General features: G+C 47.4%; 1 non-coding gene across 1 annotated transcript; it reads left to right on the top strand.

Annotated features, from left to right (window-relative positions):
• The first annotated feature begins 193 nt into the window (after window positions 1-193).
• On the top strand, window positions 194-266 carry TRNAA-UGC (transfer RNA alanine (anticodon UGC)). The gene has a single exon. It is a non-coding gene; the product is annotated as a tRNA-Ala (tRNA).
• The last annotated feature ends 5,335 nt before the right edge of the window (window positions 267-5,601 follow it).

Raw genomic sequence — 5,601 nt, 5'->3', positions numbered from 1 at the left:
TCGACAGGACGGGATGTCTTAGATAAAGCCTAAACTCTGTAAAAAGAAGAAAGGGGGGCACGCACGCACGCACGCACGCACGCACGTATAAACAATAGCTCCTCCCGCAGCAAGCAAGCAAGCAAGCAAGCAAGCAAGCAAGCAAGCAAGCAGTGTTTGCCCATATGATACGTGTTGCATATGGAACGAGGATGGGGGCGTAGTTCAATCGGTAGAACGCATGTTTTGCAAGTATGAAGTTATCGGTTCAAGTCCGATCGTCTCCATTCGTATACAGATTGGCACATTAGATAGAAATCCAGCAGATCCCCCGCCCGGTTCCCCGGGCGACATACGTGCGGACAAAGAGCTGCCTGCCCTCACGGGCAAGCTAACCCGCCGGTTCATCCGGATGAAAACCAACCGGTTCATCCGGATGAAAACCAACCGGTTCATCAAACCCGCCAACCCCTTTTTCATCATGAAGGCCTTCATGATGATGAAAACCGCACGCAGATTATGGCCGGAATTGCCAGGGCAGGCTTGTTGCCTGCGCGCACGCACCCCTTCATGCGGAATTCATTGAAACCAGACACACACGGCACGAAGGCGAGAATTTTGATATCAGGACCAGCGAGCGTGCACTACCTCCCGACCTAACTTTTCTTTTCACTCCCGCCGGATGATGAAAACCGCTTCTTACCGCCCGCTTCTTTTCTTCGGGCACGAGTCCAGAAATGCATGCTGGTGGCGCCCGCCCTTTTGCTTGCCTGCATGAAGGCCAAGAAACTGCCATGAATATCGAGAACAGACAAGGAAGAGCAACAGAATATAAGTACGATTTACGCGCGAATTGATTTTATTTGCTATTTCAATTTCTAGCGTTTTGAGTTTGGAATGAATAATAATATATAATGAGGAAATATTAGTAGCTGTTCGTCTAGTGGGTTTTGTTTCCCTTAGTCAAAACACTCTAAGTGACATTTTCAGAGCGACTTTTAGGGCAAAAAGCGAAGCTATTTAAACAGATTTATAGCATTTTCCCAGTTCCTAGGAAGCTCTGTGGTCTGAGCCCGAGGAATGGCATGAATTACTATTACTCAGTCTGCGTTTAAGTACGTAAATGATTGCGGAATCCTTTTTCAATGGGATAGTGGAGCGTCGCGCATTGTCGTACGAATAAACAGTATAAGCCTCGCTGTGTTAAGAAATGGAACTTTAGTTGAAAGCACCGTTAGCCATTTGAGAGCATTCTCGCCTCTGAGAATAAGACGAGATAGTGAGTCGTTCCCGCTCTCCAGTCAGTGACGAATTTGGCGGCTTTTCCAGCAGCAGTGGAACGAAACATCAGTCCACACTGATCTAACCGAGCATGGTTTTCTTAGAAGGAGGGAAAGGGGGATTCCAGGAGTTAGCTGACACTTCCAAAGGAGGGGAGGAAAGCCGTAGGGAAAACTGCAGCGAAAAGAGCTCGGGTCCGCCCTATGCATGTAATAATGCTGCCCATGACTGGAGTAGCGAAATTATTGTCAAAAAGAGCAAGCAGAGCTCTTCTTTTCTTTTCTTTCCGCGCTGGCTGAGATGGATGATAATCCTTTGGCCCTGCCTTTCCTTTCACGGTTGTCTTGCCGCTGGGTGTCCTGGCAGAACCTTGCCATTCCACTCGTGGTAGGTGGTGAAATCTCTGTCTAAATCATCGAAGAAAAGTCGAGTCGATTTTTTCGTGCGTGCTGCATCGGTAAAAAACCCCCTAGGAATATGTCGTCTATTTGCCTGCCAACAAAACGATTACACTTCAGTCATACCTTTCAGTTCAGTGTTGCTCGAACTATGCTATCCATGATGGGTAGCACATCCTGCTCTTCTGTATCCACATCAATCGGTCCAGAACCAGGTGTAGCTATTTGAAAAGTTTATGTCCTTAATCTTTCAAGGAGAAAAATATGGCTGCTTTGCCCTCAACAGATCCATCGACTCCATTACTTGAGAGGGCTAACAGCCAGCCAGCCAGCCAGCAGTGGGCTTATAGTTTAATTGGTTGAAACGTACCGCTCATAACGGTAATATTGTAGGTTCGAGCCCTACTAAGCCTATTTACTTGCCATACCTAACTCGCCAGTCTTTCACTACTTTGCTGCGCCCAGCAAGCAAATTCCGTTCTCTGAGCTTTGCTTCTCTTCCTTGGTTACCACTGTATGGAGTATAGCCAAGCGGTAAGGCATCGGTTTTTGATACCGACACGCAAAGGTTCGAATCCTTTTACTCCAGGATCCTAAGGCGGCATTCAAAGCATTGCTCATTCATAGCCTTCTTGTCTGAGTCATTCTTCTCACTCGGCTTGGAAGGCATCGCCGCCTTTCATCGGCAACGCCGCATGCCTCGCTCTTCTTTCTTGGAGAAACGTTGCCTTTACGGAACGGATACTTCTTGCATGCATTAAGCCATGCGAAGAAGGAATGAGTGCAACCAAGTGCTACCATGTGCAAGGACTAGGCGAAGCGATGGACCCCGCACAGACAGTTAAACAAACGCCTTCAGCGATGAACCGCAGGCAGTGAGATACCAAAGATATGATCTATTGAGCAAGATCCAAGATCGACTGAGCCTGGAGTGATGGGATCTGAAAAACCAACCTATAGAGATAGGCCCAAGGTCTGACTTGGCTAGCTGTTCTGAAAGAAATAGGTGCGGAAAATCTAATTTGGTAATGTTTCAATGGAAATCCAACTAGATAGTGGCGAAGCTACGTCATTTTACTCTGATGCGTATCCTAACATACATACATACATAATAGTACCATGTACGGCATCGGTACTGATACCGATGGTTCTTTTGAATTATATGCCGCCTGTTCTACTCCAACATCCTCGAGATCTGGAAAGCAGAGTATTATGGATGAGGAAGAACCCTGGCAATAGACATGTATGGACTTGGAGAGAGGCCTATTCTAGGTCGTCTCGACTATTCCGGTGATAAAACAAGGTAAAGAGACCCGCAACCTCTTCGTACCAAGCCAGGTAATCAGGAGAAAAGGGATTCGAACCCTTAACCTTTGGTTTTGGAGACCATTGTTCTACCATTGGAACTATTCTCCTGAAATTAAATAATTACTTACGAGCCGGCCGGTTACTTTGCCTTTATTCCTTGGCGTTGAACCGTGCGGCTTCATCAAGCAAGCAAGCAAGCAAGCAAGCAAGCAAGAAGGCGGTTCATGCGGAAGAAGCGGTTCATCGTGCTTGCTTCATGTGGATTTCTAGGCCTTCATGCGGTGATATACAACGGCAGCAAGCAAGCAAGCAAGCAAGCAAGCATGAAGGCCGATATCGTCGTTCTTTGGCTTGTGCCTGCCTTTTGGCCGGCTTCATCCGGCCGGGCCGGGCCGGGCCGGGCCGGGCCGCCGCCCCTATTTATTTGATGAATCCCGTCCCGCAGTTTATGCTAAGACAGTGTGCGAGGGGCGCATATAGTCAGCTGCTCACAACCAACCTACTTTCGTCTTGAAATGCCTTCTTAAGGCACTTTCCTCTCACTAGGTGAAAAGAAAGGAGTTTGCAGAAACGAATTGGAAAGGACCTCAAAGAAAGCAGCAAACCAATGGTACGCTAATTTACTTGGTCCTATCGATTTCTCACGTTAATAATAACCAAACGTGAAGTGGCCCGGTTAAGGTAGGGTTGTAGCGCCTGAAATTGCCTACCTCTATGTATGAAGAAGATAATGAACCAAATGTCATCTAGCAGCGCCATACCACTTAAATGAGATTAAGGTTTGGCTCCGACACTCCAACATGCCGACCGAGAATTCCCGGAGAACAACACCGTTCTATGAAACATTCAAGGAAGGTTTGTGTGCACCGAAGGGGACTTGAACCTCTAACCACCTGGTTCGAAGCCAGGTACTCTATCCGATTGAGCTATCGGTGCTGCCTGCTGCTTTCAGAACACGCTTTCCCTGTCTATCTTTGGTAGGCGATTTGCTGGTTTCTGGAGCACCGCTTGTTTAGCAGGTGGATCCAGAGTGCCAAAGAAAAGAAGAGCGGTTTTCCGCTTCTTCCGCCGGCCGCAGGTCAGCCTCTGAGGGCGCATCCCGGGCTTGTCCACGTCAACGCTATAGGTGACTTGTTCAGGAGGCAGCTTTTCTTTTCGGGCTGGTCCTCGTGGATGGTTCTCTAACCTTCCACACACTGTTAAGGAATGACCTAGTCATGTAATAGGGTCTCTTAAAGGAAATTATGCGGGTAGGTACTTGCAGCTCATAGAGGGCACGCACGCACGCACGCACGCACGCACGCACGCACGGGTGTTGAGACTTCGCCAGCCCAGCCCAGCCCAGCCCAGCCCAGCCAACATGGGTGCTGCTTTCGCGCTCCTATGCAGCAGCAGAAAGCCATTCTGTTAATGAAAGCGGCGAGTCATGCCACGATGAACCGCTTCATCGAAAAGCGTTAGTGAAAAGTACAGCGCGCAGCCGGAATATTATTATTATTCGTTACTCATTTCATGACTGAAGCGCCAGCCAAAAAAACAAAACAAACAAAAAACTAGCACCTTTGAAAACAAAAGTGGTAGGGCCAGGAAGCCACCTGGCAATAGGAAAGTGCACGAATCGAGATCCGGCCTCTCCTCATTACGAAGAACCGGCAGATTCAGGTAGCTTGCCGGCCAAGTGAAGTGGTAGCTTGCCTAAGGCAGGTTCCTGTTCTTACAAGGGGTCTTCCGGGCTTCTGACAATGAATTTTCGAGGATTCTAGGGATAACATTGTTGAGCGAACACTGGACGTTGACATTTATAGGAAGGTACTACTTTGGGCGATCTTCAACAAAGTTGTGCTAATAGGCCTTCAAGCAAGTAGGAACCTGTATGTCGATAAGGTTTGTGCCTTGTTTAGGGATAGGTATCCGCTCTTGAAAATCACCGGCCCGCCCCTTCCACCCATCATAGTGCCCCCTCGTCCGTTACTTTACCTCAGTGCTCTCCTGCCCGCGTAACATTATGAAAGGGTTGAGAACAGCAACGGCGACGGTATAGCAAGAGAAAGCTAGAGAGAAAGGGCTATGGGAATGTGAAGGACTCCCTTCGTTGAAAAAGAAAGTGTCGATTGTCTATTCTTTAGGCACTCGCGGGAGACTAATCTCTCCTAGAGAACACGTGTGGGAAGTATTCGTTTCTAATAATCCCAAAGTCTTTAAGGTTTTGACCATTTTGTGTAACCATTAGGATGCTCCGAAAACACTGGAGTACAGGAAGGAAACACTGGTGTCAAAGCATTCTTTGGGAACCACATCCTGTTCTTCCTAGATGGATGATTTGCCCCGTTTGATGCCGTCGTGTGAAAGTTGTTTTCATGATTTAGGAATTCAACTGATTTTAGGTAATCCATCTTTATGTGGCACGACATGAAAGGTGCTATGAAAAACACGTAACCGACCGAATTACGTGAAATGGATAAATCAATCTGGTTAGGGCATTCTTTAGAACTTACTTCAGGAAGAATCATCCAGGGCTGCGGTTGCGGTTTCTTCTTTCTTGTATTCATAACTTTTTTCTATTGCTTTTTCGGCGAAAAGGCAAGCAAGTTTTACCTGACTTAACTGAAAAGCCTAGAAGTGTTTGTAATGCACA

Source organism: Azolla caroliniana, unplaced genomic scaffold (assembly GCF_043228905.1).
Source record: "Azolla caroliniana isolate FFs.n. ecotype wild unplaced genomic scaffold, voAzoCaro1.0.p SCAF_27, whole genome shotgun sequence".
Taxonomy (NCBI): domain Eukaryota; kingdom Viridiplantae; phylum Streptophyta; class Polypodiopsida; order Salviniales; family Salviniaceae; genus Azolla; species Azolla caroliniana.
This window is presented reverse-complemented; position numbering and strand designations above follow the sequence as displayed.